At 43.7% G+C, this 18,558-nt stretch overlaps 1 protein-coding gene across 1 annotated transcript in view; it reads left to right on the top strand.

Annotated features, from left to right (window-relative positions):
* The window catches only part of LIMS1 (LIM zinc finger domain containing 1), a 68,193-nt gene that overhangs the window by 12,856 nt on the left and 36,779 nt on the right, over positions 1-18,558 (top strand). The gene's annotated exons all lie outside the window — the stretch shown is intronic.

The following is an 18,558-nucleotide window of genomic DNA, read 5'->3' as shown; positions in this document are numbered from 1 at the left end:
GTGACCTGTCTGAGAGCCAGGCTCTGCTGAGGTGAGGTCAGGGCATCTCTTGGTCCACTCCCATGGTGTGGTGGTGTTCTGCACTAGTTAAATTTTGACAAAGTGAGAACACCATTCAAGAAAGAGAGAGCAGGGGAGAAGTGCTGTGCCTTGTAACAGTGGTTAGTGAATGATGCATGTGAATAAAAGAGCAGCAGTGAAGTTGACATTTATACACCAGGTTGGTTAGGAGGATTTTAATAACTGATGATGCATCCCACAAGCTCTGAATCACCTGTGGGCAGGCAGTTAAGTACTGAAGAGGTTAAAAAAGGAAAGTGAATATAACACAGTGTCTAAGTCACTGTGGTTTCTAAGGTGTTTTCTGAGAATTTATACTGCTTGCTCAATGTTTCTTGCCTTAGTTGGCATTGTGCAAGTATTTTTCAGTGACATTAAGAATAGCACATTGGGGTTTAATGGTAAAACAGTATTTCTGTTAATTTAGTATCACCCCCTTCTTCTCTATGAACTAGATTTGATTTTGGACAACTAATGGTTTATCCATGAAGTTGCTGAAATAATAGTCTCTGTGAGTGTTGTTTTTTGGGGTTTTTTTTTTTTGCATTTCTAATTAATTTATGCTGGTGATTTCTGCTGAGTGCTGAGCACCTGGTTGGATTGCTCAGAACTGCCTTTTATTATCTCCTTTATAAACACTTGTGGAAAAGCCAATTTCTGAAGAGAATAGTTGCAAGGCAATGTTAGTTAGAGCAGATTTGCTGCCCTTGCAGTAGCAAGTAAATGTGATATTAGACAGATGATTGGACTACTTTTGCTTTCACACCGCAGCATTCCCATTGTAGCATCCCAAAAGTCAAGGGGGTGGGAGAGGATAGGGAGTGCTTTAAGTGCAGTGATTGCTAAAAGCCGTTAAAAAGAGAAGAATAACTCTGCTGCAATGGGATTTTTAGAAGGGGCTAGCATTTTTAGATATGTTTTATTCCATTTAACAGTACTGGCAGATTTCATTTGGGCTATAAAGAACTCTGGTTCCTATCCCACTTTCTGAAAGATAAAAATCTTGGTAGTTTTCAGGAAGCCTGGTACAGTGAAGTGCAGCTTAGGATTGGGTTTACACTTCTGTATGATGGCACTTGGTGGGACAGCCATGCTCAGACACAGGCACAAATGATGTCTGTGTTTAACTGGGCAGAGCACTCAGCACAGAATTTATGCCAGCTGTTGGAAGAGCAAAGGTAACTTCATGGTGGTATGTTTTATAGCAGGACAGGTTACCTGCCACAATTGTTTTTGAAAACATCTGGTCAGGGTAAGAAAGTTTCTGTGGACTGGTACTCAGCAGGATTGAATCCACCCAAGAAGCTGTGAAACAGGCTCTCTGTAAACTGTGTCTCTGAACTGTGATTTCAAGGAGATGGCAACTTGCTGAAGGTCAGAGAGCAAGCCAGGAATGATATACAGATTTTGTTGTTGTTTGTTTGTTTGTTTGGGAGAAAGAAAGCTTAAAAACACACACAACCAGCAAACAAAACAAAGGAAGCCTTTGCTTTCCAAAACGTTTTGCTCTTAAGAGCATCAGCAATGAGGTGCTCTTGAACTGGCATTTCATCTCCTACCTTAGGAGGGTAAAACAGCCCCTTTTGTTGCTTAGTGGTATCTGGTTTATGAATCTTTTGTTTTGATACTCTCACTTCCAGCTTGATTGGACTGATTGTTCTGTGTTTGGGAAGATTCCTTTGAGCAGTCAAAGCATACATTAATGATTGGCTTGAAGATAAAGCAGCCTCCTCCCTGGGTAGAGGGTGATGCTCTGAGCCCAAAAGCAGGGAGTTGTCCTCCAGCTCCTGTCTGGAAGGTGATGGCAGCATAGCACAGTCCCCTCAGTAACAGTCATCCCTCCCTTTGGGTAGGTATGGGCCATTGGCAGGGTTAGCCTATCTTAATTCCTTAAAATTTAATAAAACCAGGCATTTTTATTGTACTTTATCCACATACAAATAACATATTTATTAGGATTTCCCTAGCTGAAAGGAATTCAGTGAGAAATCCTGTGGCTGTTCTGACAACAAGAAAATTTTATCTTCATTTCTCTTTCTTCCTCTTCCACTATATAATTGCTGTTCCATGGTTTCTGGCACTGGTGATTAAAACTGAGGGCTGATTTAAATTTTATTTTTAATAGCTTTTGACATTTATAGGTGCAAGTCACGGACACAGGAGAAACAGAATTTAAAGGAATTTTGGGCCACTTCGAGCTTTCTTTTGAGAAAATCTGATTTAATTTCAAGTCTGAGGTACAGAATAGTTCAGGATTATTTAAATCTGGGTAATTAAAAAGCTGTTTTCTGTAATGAACCCCGGAAGAGAAGCCTGGGTTACAAGTCCTATTTTGGGAACACTGAGCATCTGAAGCTGTTCTCATTCATGTCAGCAGAAGTTCAGAAACATTTCTCCAACCATTTTTTTGAAGGTGCTCCCCTGAGTCTCACTTTCATTTCACATATTGTATTTCATATAATACTGGTGTATGTCATATTCTCTGGCTTTATTACTGTCTTGAATTAATTTACTGGAATTCCTGTGCTTTCCTCTAAGCATCTACTCTTAACCACTAATAAATCTGGAACATATTCAGACTTGGTGGGACGTTGGATTTTACAGGATGAAACTTCATTGTTTCCCTTTATAGGCTGTGGCTTCCAGAATACCAATTATGGTAATTGCCTTCCCCTCCCTCCCACCGTCCATCATCTGCAGTCCTCTCTTACTGCATCAGCTTTTTCTACCCAAACTGTCTCTGCCTGTTGCTGCCTTTGTCTCCACTTCCTGCTGTGGGAAGAAGATTCCCTGCAAATCCCATCTGAACTGCTTCATCTGCAATGACTGCAAGAAGTTTTAAGTGACTTGAAATGGCACAGAAGAACAGCCAGAGGCCAAGTCTGAAAGATAAGATTTGAAATTAGAATACATGCCTGACATCACATATTTTACTGAATTCTTGTTTTCACCCTTTTTTTTTTTTTTGGTTTTCTCTTTTTGTCTCATTTTAAGTAGTTAGCATGGGTAGTGTCTTCACATTTTTGTAACTGCCCCGCCCCCCCGTTCTTTAAAGCTCAAAAATCAGTAATAAATGTGTCCCATAAATCCCAGAATCATGGAATTCTTAAGGTTGGAACGGGATCTCTGGAGATCATTTTGTCCAACCCCCCCTACCAAGGCAGGGTCAGCAAGAGCAGTGACAGAGGAATGTGCCCGGGTGGGTTTTGAATGTCTCCTGAGAGGGAGATCCCACAGCCTCCTTGGGCAGCCTGTTCCAGTGCTCTGCCACCCTGAGTGTAAAGAGATTCTTCCTCATGTCGAGGTGGGAATTCTTGTGTTTTAAATCTCTAGCTGTTGCAGGCACCAGCATTAGCTGGTGGGTTTCTTTGGCCCCAGTCTGGCCCACTGTGTCTTCCTGGGCTGCATGTTCACAGTCATGGAGGAACTGAAAATGACAGAAAACTTCTGCTTTGCTCCTGGTTGTCCCTGCTTGCATTTCACAGCATGGCAGGGATGGGGTTGTCTCTGGGGTGGGGCAGGGAGCAGGGCACACGGGAGATGCTGTGGGGATCTGAGGAGCTGGACTCCTATGGCTGATCTCCTGGCTGCTCACTGTAGTTGTCTTGGGCTGTTTTGTTTTTTTTGTTTTTAATTAAAACTTCCTCTACATATCCCCCTCCCCCCGAGTCTGAAGGAACCCAGATTGTTTTTCCATATGTGCATTCAGATGAAAATGCTTTTCTTCCTCTTTTTCTTTCTGTCAAAAGAACTGTTGGATTTTTTTGGAGTAAAGATTTTTTCCCCCTCAGGCTTATTCTTTATGTTGGACCAATGCCTCATTTTTCAGTAGCAGATCAGAGCTACCAAAAAAGGAGTTTGATAGACAAGCAAACTTCTTAAAATTTAATTTGGTACTTTCTTGATACACCAACATCAGTAATTGTTTGTTACTGGCCTTACCATTATCTAAAAATGGTAGTAAAATAAAGATGGTTTAAACTGGCATTTTTTGCTGTCCTGAATGAATTCTGTTATGGGCTGTGTGCAGATCTGTAGTACTTAGAAAGCAGAAAAGTCAATTTTGCAAGTAACTTCTTTCTTTTCAAATATCTAGTGCACAGAATTCACTTCTACTTTTTGTCAGACACAACATCTGGAGATTTCCATTTCTTCTGCTAAGTATATGCTCAAATTAGGGTGGTGAGGGTTATTCTGAAAGATGTGCATCAGGCTTTTTTGAGCTGTATGGCAGCACTATTTTCAAATAATTTCATAAGTTTTGAGTGCCTGTGGAAGTTCCTGGTTAAAGCAATGTCTGTATAGTACTTATATTTTCCTTATCTATTGCTATCATTGATATTAGCATGTAACTTACCATAAGGGAATTAATTAAGGGAAAAAATAAACATATAATTGTAATACTGGTTCTGTTACTGCTCTTGTTCTTCTAAGCTTGCTGTATTTTCCACACAAATAAAAATGACCTTTACCTTACCACACACCTGATGTTGTTTATCTTTTTACTTATTTATATGCTGAGTATTTGATGTGCTTCATTACTTGATGACTTGCTATTTTTATAGCAGTTAGAAGTAAATAGAAATTGAAATGGGAATGCCCATTGTCAGAGTGCCAAAAACCCGCTGCAGGTTAGTACTGACTTCAGACCTGTTTTTTTTTCTGGTTGTTAAGGGTAACCCATGAGAGTAATTATTTATCTGAACATGATTGTTTATATGCTTAACACATATGTGACCCATATTTAGATTGCCTTTAGAATCTCTGTGAATGCTCCTTCCTCGCATTCTTTCATGAAGGGTGTGTGTCCACAGAGGCTTTGAAAATTACTTTTAAGGGAAAACAGTTCTTGAGAAATGGCACACACTCTTGCTTGCAAGAAGCCTTGTGCTGTTTTTCTTTTGGTTATGTTTCCTTCTGTTTTCTTTTTCCTTCCTGAGACTGATGCTACCTGAAAGTTGCCCTGGAGTATCTGATGGTGGTACTGGCATAAGAGCCTGTGTGATGGGCCAATAGCAGTGAGCAGATGATGATAGTTGCTGAGACCAGCTCTTTAACCCCTGCAGTCTGCTTGTCTGATGTTGGAACTGTATGCACATAATTTATAAATAAATGAAGGTACCTGTACTGGGGATACGAGCTTTTTTTTTTTTTTCTGATAGAAGTACACAATCAAAATAATTTGGAGACCGTAGCTCTAGCAGACTGAAAATAAGTTTTCTTTTTTTCCCCTTATTTGCCACCAGATTATGGCCCTGCTAAATTCAGCCCTCTGCAAAAACAGCCTCCTCCCAGCTTTCAGACACTGATGAGATGAATCCCCCACGTAATTTGGCTGAATACACCACGACCTCCCCAAGAGAAGACATAAATGAAGGGGTCTGGCTGAAAGGGAAGCCTGTTTGCAGCCTGCCTCACCAGTGCAGTTAATTGAAATGCATCCACGTGATCCCTTCCCTTTGATTTGAATGGGAGCTGGCTGGTTTCCCAGTGCAGGCAAAAGAGCTGTTTTCTTCTCCTGAAGTGAAATGCCTCTTTCTGATGCCCCATTTACCAAGGACAGTTAAGTGAAGGAGAAGGGGCACAGGCAGCCAGTGGGGTGACTGAGGCCAAGGGCAGCAAGTGTGGTGCCATAATTGTCAGGGCTGGCAGGGTGCAGCAAATGTGCAGATGAGGTGATCAGAGCGGTGTTCCCACTGATCCACCCCACTCTGCCTCCGGGCCTGGATTCCTTCTGTCCTGCCACTCCTTTTCTCTTAGAGAAATGCTTCCCTGCCCTCGCCAAAAATGAAAACACAGGCGCCTGCCAAGGTGCTTTGGAGAATGGCCTCTGGTGGGCTGCAGGAGCATGATCTTGCTCCCCATGACAGATGAACAATCTTCAGGTGAATCTTCAGTATCACCCTGTGAATGTGAATTCATCCTAATGGCCACCACAGGAGCACCCAAGCTGGCCACTGGTGGGAGGGAAGCGATTCCCTCTCTTCAGACTGCCTAGTGTAAAAAACTCAGGAAAAGGAGTGGGACAGACAGACAGATGGACATCCCCTGTCTTGCTGTGTCCCCAGACAGCACTTTCATATCTGGCTCTTAAATGCCAGAGACCCTCAGCCCAGCCAGCAAACAGGCTGCAAACCCAAAGCTGAGGTGGCATTCTGCTGCTAGTAAGGGTTTTGCTTGAGAGCCTTGAAATGCTTCCCTTTTGTTCAAGTTAAACTGCTCCATTTATTTTCATTTTTAACTAAGCATCCTTTCTGCTAGAGTGTCTCTCCAGACTTCATGTGATCTGAGGCAAGGATGCAAGTCCAGAGCAGGATTTGGTCCCCCGTGCTGCACCATCTCCTGCTCCCGACGCTGATAAATGGTGTTGCCTCTGCCCCAGCTCCAGAGCTGCCAGCTGAGTTCAACACCACCTTGTCTTACAGGAGTGCTTGAGGATAAATAGTGTAAGGACCGTGAGATGTTTAAACACTACAGAGTCAGGCCTGTACATAGCAGAGGGAAGTAGGCAGTGGAGGACTTATATGTAAAGCAGTTAGTCATCTGGGGAATGGCAGACTGCCTTGACACCCCTTCTTCCTTCCTGAAAAAAGCAAAATCAGGTAAAGCTGCAAGAGGAATACAGTTCTGAAATTAACAGAATGTCTAATATTCCATGGGTGGAATTGCAAGCAAAAGAGGTGTTGATGTTAAATAAATTATTTATAATTTATTATATTTATTTATTTATTATATTTATTTATAATTTATTATTTATTCAGTACTAAGCAGTAGGGTGATTGGATGTGATTTATAATAAAAGTATTCTTGTTTCCCCTTTATGATTGGTTTTGTTACAGCAAGCAGAATGGAGTAGTACCTTACTTTATCTTGCAGATAAGACTTCTCTGCTTTGCTGTAAAGTGCCCCTATTTTTTAGGGAAAAAAAAAAAAGATTCTGGTGTCAGCTTGGAAGGTTATTGCATAGCAACTGTGACATAAGGCAAAATTTATAGCAAGAGCTTTAAAATATGTACATTGACTTCCTACAAATTGGCATTCTTCACAGTTCCTGGTAGAAGTTACGCCCAAGCTTATGTTTGTATGGTCAAAACCAAGATGTTTATGGTGAATAATTACAGATAAGTTGTTTTGGTTTTATCTTCTGAATGATATCTTTTTGCTCTTTACAACAGGGAGCACACACTTGTGCCTCTGTGTTGCTGCACATTTCTGCTGTGCTGCTGGAAAAGCACCCGTATGGAAAGTCCCTGGATAAGCCATTTGTGAGGGAAGAGGAGAGTGCTGGGGAAGGAGGGGAGGGTGTGCAGGGACTAGCAATCCCTCTGGGTGACAGAAGGGGAACTGGATGATATACAAGGGTGATTTCTGGAGATCCATGACCTCACTACTCTTGACCTGAAGGGGTGGAGTAGTTCTTGAGGTTTACTGCAGTGATACACAAGACAGACATGTGGACTAGGAAGGGCTGTCTGAATAAAAATACTTCAGGCTTTTATGACTTCAGAAATAAATGCTGCATACATTTCTAGTTGCTTATAGCATTCTTTTGTAATAAAAAACTTGAAGGCAGTTTCATGTTGGAAGACAAATTTCTTCAAACTGGGATCCAGCTAATAATGCAATGGAAGTCCAATAACCCAAACACGTATTCATAGGTGGGGTTTTTGAGCTGGAGAGCCTGCAGACTCTTTCTGAGTCTATAAAGTACTTTGGAGTCTTGTGAGAGATTGTGCTGAGAACACTTGAAATTCTTAAAGATGACTCACTGTATTCCCCTCCAAACAATTAAGTTGTTTCACTGAGCTCATCTTCACTGGTCTGGTATGTAATAACTTGTTTTTCCTTCTGCTGATGCCTACATTTATTCCTCCAATAGTGTTCTTAAATGTGCAGCTTCATGATGAACTTTTTCTGGTGCTACAGTTGATCAGTAATCCAGAAGTTCATAACTGCATGGAGGATTGCCACAGATCATATAATTCTGTGCAGCTTCTTGGTCTGAGCATTGAACAAACCACACCTGAATGAAATCCAGTCTTTGCAGTGCATTTTTCCTCAGGTTAGGGCAGGCATTTATGCCCCAACTCTCTCCTCTGCCCTGTGGTCCAGCCCTGGCCAGGTGGGCAAGTCCAGACAGACATCACCTTGGCTGATCCTTCATCTAGAGAATCCTGAGTTGGCCATGAGATTCAAGGACAAAGCTAATGTTTGTGGGTGCTGTGGATGCAGGGCTTCCTTTACAAGCCGAGCCACCGCCTGCATTTTGTGAAGGCTGGGGAGTGGGGCAAGCCCTTGCAGTGCCCTGGTGAGACAATGCCAAGCACAAGTCGCTTGGTATCACTGGGAGGAGAGGGGGAAAGGAGTCCTTTGTACTCCCGACTTGCTCCCGATGGGTGGAGCAGCGAGTAGCCGAAGGGAGGTGCGACAGAGGGAAGCAGGGTGGCCGGCGGCGGCCAGCTGGCCCCGGGTTGGTGGCAGCACGCCTGGGAGGGGAGATCCCTGGGCCCCTGCCAGCGAGTGTGGGAGGAAAGCAGCTACCGATGGTGTTAGTCAGGGTGACTGCTGAGTGCTGTTCAAAGGGCTGGAGGCTGTAACAAGGACCGACTGGGCGTTATCTCATTTCCTCTTTCACATAACCCCAGGGAAAAGGGAGAGCATTAATGAAACCCTGGAGGTGAATGGAGCCAGATCAGGCTGAAATGTGTAAAGAATTTCTCACAAGAGATTTGTCTCTTTGGTCCTTTCATAGCATTCCATAGGCATAACCTTCATGGTTGCAAGTTGTTTATTTTCCCTTGGCTGCCACTGTTCCTGTTTAATCCTTAAAGATAATAATATGCATTAGTAATGGTGAGGAAGAATGCTTTTCGTGACATTAATGTCAAACATAGTGTGATACAATTTCTCTAATATTTTGGCTTAATACTGTGCACATTGTGCCAGCAGTAGTACTGGATGATTCAGAGACTGCTGTCAGGCCTATTAGGGATGCTTTTTCAGAGCTCATGTAAGAGGCCCCAGACGATTGCCCACAGTTTTTATATTTGAAAATGATGACAAAAACAGGCTGCTGGAGAACTAAAGCTCAGTCAGCCTAACTTTGAACCCTAGCAAGTCATGAGTGCAACTAACAGTCAATATATAAGCACTTACTGAATAATAGAGCATTAAAAGAGCCACATGGATTTCTAAGAACAGATTGTTTCAAAGCAGCCAATTTTCCAGGTCTGGCAGATGAGCATGCCTTAAAAACAGAAAAGAGGAAATAGATGTATCTGCTGATGCTGTCTCACACAAAATTTCATAAGCAAACTTGAGAAAGAGGCTTTAGAATTCAAGTGATGGTGATTGACTTTGTTGGAGCATAAGCCTTGCAAATTCTCTTCTGTGTATCCACTTGTCTTTTCTTGCCTCTCTTGTTGTGGACCATTCACATGAGCGCTGCTGATATCTCCTCCTGTTTCTTCATCATGCCCTTTTAAGGTATATTAGTGTGGACTCAGGGCTTGGTTTCAAGAAAGCATTTTGCAGTTTAGAAATAACAGTCTAGGTGAAATTGCTGGAAGGGGAGGTGTGCAAGTGTATGAAAAGAAGCATTTGGACAGGAATTGATGTTTTGACAGAGCCACCAACAGGATCCCCCAAACAGAACCTGCCTGATTGCACCTTTCAGGAATTCTCTCTTTTATCACTTGCATTTAGTACTTGATCAGTGACTTGGATGCTGCAGCTGAAAGTTGGCTTATGAAGTTTGTGAATGTCCTTGACTTGGATAAACCTTTAGGGATACAGGAGATGAATTTAAAATGATCTTGGCAGTCAGAAAAGAGGCTCCACAATCAAGAAGTTGAAGTTTCATGAAAATAAATGAAAAGAGTGGTGATCACGAAAGAGAATTCGAATGACCATGGGCTGGGCCATTTGAAGGATTATTTAAAAGCCTTATCATGTTTTATGATGTGCCTGCAGAGAAAAACAGATCTTATTTTGGAAATGCTATGCATTAAATAGAAGGTTGGTTGACCTAGATTATTTTGAAGAGACTCTGTATTTAATACTGAAAAAGCCTGAGAGTTGTTGTCCTGCCAGAGGAGGATAACAGAGAGGCCTTGTTAAAGCAACAAAGCACTTGAAGAAGATTGGAAATGTAATGACTAGTGAGTGCATGCTTCTTTACTGAAGCCTAGGAACAGGGTTGTATCCATGGATAGCAAATCCTTTTTGATTTTTTAGTGCATCTGTAGTCTCTGTAAGTGAAATAGAAGGGATGTGATAGCCCTACCCTGAATTAAAATAATTTTTTTCTCTGAAGCAGTATTCCCTCCTCCAGTGTGCTCATGTCAGAAAGGAGACAGGCACAGTGACGTAGGTAGTTGAAATCAGGGATCCTGAAATGGGGCTCATGCCCTGATGTACCCGTGATGACTGTGTCAGTTTGGCCCATGGCTGCGCTGTCCATGCAACGGGGTGTGTGCATCTCCCTGCACATCAGGAGCAGCTGCAAGGAACCATCCAGTTGTGCTGGGCATTATATGGAGCCATCCTGTTTGTCTTGCCCTGCCATGGGCACTGTGGAGGAGGAGGCTGGGCAGAATGGCAGGGATGTTATCTTACTTCTAACAGCAGTACTCTTGTGGAAAGGCCAAACCTTTCTCCTGTTATTCATAAGCATTTTAGAGGAGGGGAAGCTTTTGACAGCTCCTGGCATCAAATACTTCCTCTGATCAGCTGCTGCAACCCCTGCTCATGGCCAGCACTTGGGTCCCTGCAGCCTGCCCCTGCTCCAGTCAGCTCTGCCACTGCCACGGCCCCAGGAGAGGACACTTGGTGAGGAGAGTGAGTGTAGTGGTGGAGCTGGTGTTTCCCATCCCTTCCTAGCTGAGCAATGTAGTTCATCCTAGGGCATTGCTCCAGGCCTGGCTCAGGTGTAGCAGTAACCCTTTGGAAAAAGTTGTCTTCAAGTACTGCAGTGAGTTCAGGAGAAGACAAATGGCTGTCTGTCCTCTCATTGTTTGAGAGCAGACTGTATTAATTGGTGCCATTTCATAGTATCATAAAATTTAGGGGGGAGGGACATTAGAGGCCATCTAGTCCAGTGTCCCTGCAATGAGCAAGGACACCTAATCCATCACGTTGCTCAGAGCCCCATCCAGTCTGACCTCGAATCTTTCCAGGGTCGGGGCAGCTACCAGCTCTATGGGCAGCCTGTTCCAGCATTTCACCACCATCGTAGTGAAAAATGTCTTATTTGAACGTCTGCAATTGTGACTTTTTACCTGAGCTTGAGTCAGTCTGGCTGGGAGGTCTGGCTCTGATGGACGTAGATTTGCTGTTAGCTTTTGGTGGCCTGGGCTCTGCTTTGAACGGCAGCTGTGATGGCACTGACAGGAAGGACTGCAAGGGGAACCCCAGGGGCGTTTGGGGCTTTTTTCCCCAGTTTTTTTGAACAGGCCTCCCCCGGTGTGGGGAGAGAAGGGCGCTGCGGGCAGGGGCCCCTTCGCGGGCCGGGGACGTGCGGAGAGGCCCGGGCGGCTGGGCCCGAGCGCGGCTCTCGGGCTCCGCCTGCCGGTGCGAGCGCGGCCGGGCTGGGCCGCCCCACGGCGGGTCCCGGGCACGGCCCGAGGGGAGGGAGGGGGCGGCTGCAGCCGGGGGCTCGGGGATCGTGATAAGGGAACATCTCACTTCTGCTGAGCTGGAGGGATTCTTCCTGCATCTTGTGCTGTGTATGGCACGCACTGGTCCTTTGCCTTACAGCAGCTGCGTTCACTAACCCACCCCCCGCCAAACCCGGTCTTTTCCCGTTTTCGTGGCTGGGAGAGAGCTCTTGAGAGAGGAAGACATGGGCTGCTCCTTGCAGCTGGGGTGAAGGTGAGGGAGGAAGGAGTGTATGGGGAAGGGGAAGGAAGAGCGTCGTAAGTTGAAAAAAGGAACTTGGTGGTGAGCTCCAAGGTCAGTTCAGCCGTCTCTTGTATACACCCTCGGCAAACTGGAACAGCTGAGGCATGAGTACATATTTCCTTCTGCTTGTTTTGCCCCGGAGATGGTGATTTCAGGGGGCGGTGAGACAGACAGCTGCAGGGTGTGACTGTCTGGCTTCTCTACCAGCTCCTGGCACCTCAGAGGTCTCCTTGCAGAGGGTGGTTCTTGTTGCCTGGAGCAGAGAGGACCCTGACTTGTCCAGAAGCTGCAGTATTGAGCATCCCAGAGCAGCTCTGGGGATTTGGCACTACCTGTGCTCTGCAGTTCTAGTTCATGTTGGCCTGCTAGCGGAGCAAAGAAAAATACTCTGAATCTGTGGAAATGTGGATATGAACCAGTGGTTCCCTTCCCTAGTTAACTTTTGCTTGTAGACTAACTTTTTGGTCTAACTCTATGCTTAGTGCAGGTCCAGCCCCCTCTCTGTTACCTCAGGAGCTCATGATACTGCAGGGCCACATCTGCTGAGCTGTTTTGCAGGAAGCCCTGGTGCCAGCAGCAGCTGATGGGCTTGGCTGAACCGTGTGACTTTGTCCAGAGCTGTTTGTGTGACTCTGCCCTGCACTTCCCATCAGGCCTGGTCTGGGCAAGCACCAGACTGCAGTGATGTGTCAGTGCCTATGAGCATAGTCTCTCTGGGGCTGGTCTTGTTCTGATCTCATTGATCATAATTTTGTTCACAAGTTTTCTTTTAGCATGACTCTTCTGGAAAACAAGTTGGTGATAAAAGAGAGCCAAATATTGTGATGTGAACAAAACTGAAAAACATGGCTTAGCCAGGCCAGCTGGTTAATGAATTGCTCAAACATGCTTTAAAACGTTAATTGAAGAGTTAATGCTTATTTTCCTAGTTCCCTTTTAATGGATGCTTATTCACATTAACCATGAAGTGTTGTAGCTTCTGCAGTTATGGTGAATCAACAAACTGGCCTTGCTTTTTATAAAAGCGGAACTGCTGGCATATGAGCAATATATTCAATAATATGAATTGCAGTGGCAACCAAGGCCTCTCATTCTGTATAACTTTTTTTTTTTTTGTGATTTATTTCATGCTCAAGAATAAATGTGTTACCTTGAGGTTTGCCACATTATTTTGAGAGGCAAAGCTGTAGTGCATTCTTACATCCCAGTGCCTGGGAGTGTAACTGTCCAGTGATAAGTTTAATGAAATTTTACTACTGCTTTTGTACTTGAAAGGTCTTTGCAGGAAGAGATAAGAAGTTCAAATGAGGAAGAACTATGTGACAGTATGGGAAACAGCAGCTTGGAAAGATAACTTACATTGTTAATTTGTTCACAGAAAAGGGTTAGCGATAATGTTAAGTGGCCTAAAGACAGAAATAGGAGCAAGAAACAGGATGTAGAGACATGATGAAGGAAAAGCAAAATTGGCTCTTCTGGTATGGCATAGCATTATTTTGTGTGTATGGTGAAAACAGGTGGTAAGGAAACTTTCCTGCCTGACCATTTGGGAGGGTGCACTGGCAATCAGGGGGACCAAAGCCTGAAGCCCTACTGCTGTACTGAGATGGGGACACTACACTGCTGCCTGCAGACATCAGGTTGTGGCCTAATTTCTTTGTCACTGATGGTGAGCAAGGTTTCAGGCTTTATTTTTTACAGATCTTCGTAGCAACTGATGGGGAAACATTGTTGATTTTAAAGGTATTCCTGCCTGAGGCCTTGAGGTGTCCCAGGGATTCAGATTGCTTTAGAAAAACTGAGTTTGAGTCTCTGTCCACACAAGAGAGACACATCTCAACTCTTGTTTTTCTGGGCAGGTTCACCACCCTAACCTGCTCTGTGAGATGGTGGTTTTGTCCCCAGTTAGTCCTTGTCTTGTGCTGAGGTTGTCTGAGGTGGCAGTAGCCTTACAGTGTGTGACACTGTCTGCTTTCATCTCAGAAAAGAAGAAAATCAGTGAGTATTCCTCTTTCTTAGCAGGTGGGAAGGTGGGGAGATGGAGATGTGATCTTCCCACTCCACATGGCACTGACAGATGCTTGTGATAGGTTGAAGTGGCCCTGCTTGACTCTTTGCTGCTCATCAGTGATTCCAAGGATTGCTGTTCCCATAAAAGGACCTGGAATGCTGTCCTACTGTTCTTATGGTTTTGTACTTCTGTACCACACACTGATGGTATAATGAAAGCTTTAGCCTTTCCTATGAGGTGGAAGGTTTGCTTCCTTCTCTGTCCTTAGTGGTTTTGAGATGGAGAATTGGCATGACACAATTTGTGGAGCTGAACTGTGAATTTTAGTAGATTTAGTCTCTTCTTTACAGCATCAAGTTTTTACAGGGCCAAAGAAGGAAGTGGTTTACTGAGTCACTTAAATTATTCTTCTTTTAAATTTTATCACAACTGCCAGTAATAACCACAGGGAAAGCATGCAAACAGTGGGCATTTGATGTGCAGCTTTATATGGGAAAGGCTGCTCATTGTGAACGTGCTGCCAGCAAGGCTACAGGCTGACAGTAAGTGTGCACCTGGTCAGTGGGGCTGAGGGTCTGGCTGAGGCATCTGCTGGAGTGCACATTGTGCTGCCTTCTGAGCCAACAGCCTGGCTAGGAGTTGTGTGGGCTTTTAGTCACTCACAGGGAAATTATTGGGAGCAGGAGCCATGCATGGGAATGGTGATAAATAGAGTTAGGAAGAGGACAAATAATAGTTCTGCTTGCTGGGTTTTATTACTACTTAAAGCAAGCAGCATGGTAACAGAGCTTTTAGCAAAGTCCTTTGTTGTTCTGGAAATGCTGAGATATTCTGGTATTTCCAGTAGTTTTTTATCCTTTGCTCAGTGGGAGTGTTTTTAGGGATGCTGTTTTGTCCCCACCCAGAGCAGAGGATTCATGGTCAGTTTGAAGATACACAACTGCTGACAGGTCTTCTGCTGGCTGAGGAAGAGGACACTGTGACAGAGTAATTGAGCCCAAAACCATAATTCCAGTGGAAAGAAAAGATTTGTGCCACCTGTTACAGAAATTGTGTCGCTTCTGGTGTGGTTGTTTCAGAAGTCAGTAACTTTGCCAGCGAAACAGAGCTTTTGCGGTAGGGCAGCTGTGCATTATTGATTTAAGGCTTTTGCTCTGATTTAAGACTCTTAAGTATGTTTTTCATGTGCTTTAAAATATTATGAAAAGTCCATATGAGATCATATTTTTAGGTTTTATGCTGAATCTCAAAGCAATTTTTACAGCATTAAGGGAAGGGGGGATGGCTTTTCCATTTTACATCATCATACTGAATGTCCAGGTTGAATTACTTTCATTTCTTTTGCACTGTTTTTGTTTGTTTGTTTGTTTTTGTTTCATTTTGGTTTTGGTTTTTGGTTTTTTTTTTCCAGTATGGATTTTTCTGCTTGGATATGAATTACAAGTTTTAATAATTTAGAAACTAAATGTAAATACTTAAAACTTAGATTTTTTTTTGAGTTGCTAAAAATTGCACCTTGGCTGTGATTTTTAAGTGTTTTTACGTGTGTTCAGCTTCATTCTTTGTAGACACCTGATCTACTTTCTGTATTTTGCTTTAGAGAATATATTAGTTCTTATATACAAGAAACCATCATACTACAAGTTTCTGAGCATTTGAAGATGATACTCTCTAGGCACCCACCATTTTCTACCTTTCTTGGAAAAGCTGGTCAGAGTATAGAACCACTTGTCAGTATGTCTGACCTGTGTTGTCTCAAGTGTTTTATGAGTGTCCTCACTGCCTCCTCCCCTTTCCTCTGTAATGTGTTTTCCATGCCTTGGTGTTTTGGGCAGTAGAGATTGTGTGAGGTGGCTGAGGGATTTTTTTACAGGTGTAGAGTCAGGATTATTGCTGCTTCTGGGCTGCTAAATTCACCAACCCTCACCATACAACCAGCAGCATTCAAATGCTCTGGTGCTCTCTTGGGAGCTCAGGGTTGAATTGTCCTCCTAAAACAGAAACCCTTGGAGCTGTAAAGTAGTGTCACCTACTGCTTTCATGGTATTTGTTGTGTTTGTTTGTGTGCCAGGAGGTGCTGGTACCTTCAAGCATGTAATCAGGGTTACCAGCTTTCCAGCCTTCTCAAGGGAATTGTACTGTACTCTCTTTGGCATTTCATTTCAGTAAAAGGAGACAAAACCTTGATGAGAAGCTTTTCTTTCTCTATGTTTAATGGAGCATTAGTAATTTGAAAAGTATTTGTAAGATGGGTCCCGGAGAGTAATTGCTGGTAGTCAACAGAGAAAGCAGTTTATAGGCTGCTGTAGTTTTGTTTGCATTTATTTAACCCTGATGAGTGATGTTTGGAGAAAAATTAGGATTTCCTAATAGTCCCATTCCTTCTCTGAAAGGGCAAAGTCAGTTTGGGACCTGTTTTGAGATGTCCCAGTAGCTCTCCACCCAAACCAGGGCTCAGCAATTGCCCATCTGATATGTCTCAGTCAGCTTTTCTGCACCCTGGAAGGGCTTGCTGGCTTTCAGAACACAACCTGACTGCCAGAGCTGGTAATTCCTTGGGGTATCAGGGCAGCTGCTCTCTGGGCAATTTCCTGTTTCCTTCATTTGCCACCTGTTTTCTAGTTCTGCTTCTTTCTTTTAATTTTTTTTTTTTTTAAACGTGGAGAAATCTTCAGTCTTTTGAAGCATCTACTGGAAACTTTTAACTACCCAATAAGCCAGCTGGCACCTGGGGCCTTTTGCCCTCATTTCCAGAGGCAATTTATCTCATCATGATAGAATAAAGTAAACCTTCTGGACATATATCTACAGTAGCAGAGTGCAAGCAGAAATAAACTTTTTTAAAGATAAGACTTTTCAGCGTAGGATCTTCGTGCATCATAACCAAGGTGCTTAAATGTAAAAGGTGGATTTCTGACTGGCTTTGAAAATCTCTATTGGGAAGGGGTTTTCAATTCCAAGACAGTAACAATTACTCAGAAGGCTAGGTCCTGGATCTAGAAATGCAGGTTGGGAATTGCTTGTGGTTTTTTCCCCCTACATGTTCTGGACTGTGAAAATAAATCTAAACTGTGATTTTATTGGCTTTAAACTATCCCTCCCCTCATCATTTTGGTGTAGGAGTTTTTTTTTTCCTTTCTCTTTTAAGATGTTACCCCGTCATATACCAGGTCCATATGAGTAATTTTACCCATCTTAGGGCATCACCTGTTTGCCAGCTTGTTTGTCACTAGTTTTTTTTAAGAGGCCTATGTACAAATGGCAGGACAAAACCTCTTCATGCCGTGTCACGCTTTCTTCTTTGCACACCTACTCATGCATGGATCATCTGCTGATTAAGAACATAAATTTCTGGCTATGATGCCCACCTGCATCTTCACCCGCTGGTCTCTCATTCATCTCTGCTCTCAGCTTGGCTCCGGTCTGAATTACTAAAGTAAGTGTGGGTTGATCCGTACCTCCCTCTGGCTGTAGGAAGAAATACTGGCACGAGAAACGAGGCAGTATTTTCCCAGCAGAGGGAGGTATTGTAAAACTCAGCCAAAGTAGGTTTCTGCTTGCTGGAGAAGGGTTTTTGCAGGGTTTTCTTTTCCTGCTTAATTTAAGAGTTCATGGAGCAGCATGTGCAGAGAGCTTGGGGAAGGAAAGTAAAATACCTTGCTCCACGTTCAGGCAGACAGATTTTCCCATGTTTGCTTTTTTTTTTATTATTATCAGAAGAGAAAATGTGGAATGAGAACAGGGATCTCTGCCACACTTCACCAAAACCTTGTGGGCTGCCAGCCATGGACGTGGAAATGCATTTGGTACTGCCAGGATCAGACAGGACCCCTTTTCTCACCACAATAACTCTGCCTTCCCTATGCCCCATCAAATCCCAGAGCACTCCAGTGGGTGGAGTGCATCACTGCCCTGAGCACACCATAGAATCATTGAATGGGTTGGGTTTGGGTTGGAAGGGACCTTAAAGAGCATCTACTTTGAACCTCCCCCCTTTGCAATGGGCCAGCACACCTTGCACTAGACCACGCTGCAACCATCATGTGGGCTTTTACTTTACATTGTATGGCAGGGACATGCGGTAGTAGATGAGGTTTAACAAAAACCAGAAACTACTGTTAAATTGCAGCAATCTCACTTGGTCAGCTGGAGCATGGACATAAATCCAAAACTCTGCTTTGTAGTGTGGACATACATTGATCGAGTGCCTCAGTGCTTAGCCTAATCCACAGATTAAATTTGCATGCTTCAGGATTGATTTATCACTAAGTGGAACATGGGAAGAAACATCAAAACGGATGTTGGAGTGACATCAGACAAGGAAGGAAACATGTAATTAATTTAACTCCTTGAATCAACAGTTTAGGCTCCTGTGAAGCTTTGAAATTCTAGTTTCAAGGTGTGTGTCCTTAGCATTTGTGCTTGGTATTCTCTCTGTGCATTTCCTTTTATCACTGCCTGTCCCAGCAGGGACTCACAGTGTGGTACACTATTCCTTGGCACCCAAACCCATCTGTGGGGACTCATTCTGCAGGTCCAGAAAGCTGTGAAGCTTTGTTGGCATCAGCGCATCATTTGGGTGCTTT

This window comes from Melospiza georgiana, chromosome 2, assembly GCF_028018845.1.
Source record: "Melospiza georgiana isolate bMelGeo1 chromosome 2, bMelGeo1.pri, whole genome shotgun sequence".
Taxonomy (NCBI): domain Eukaryota; kingdom Metazoa; phylum Chordata; class Aves; order Passeriformes; family Passerellidae; genus Melospiza; species Melospiza georgiana.
This window is presented reverse-complemented; position numbering and strand designations above follow the sequence as displayed.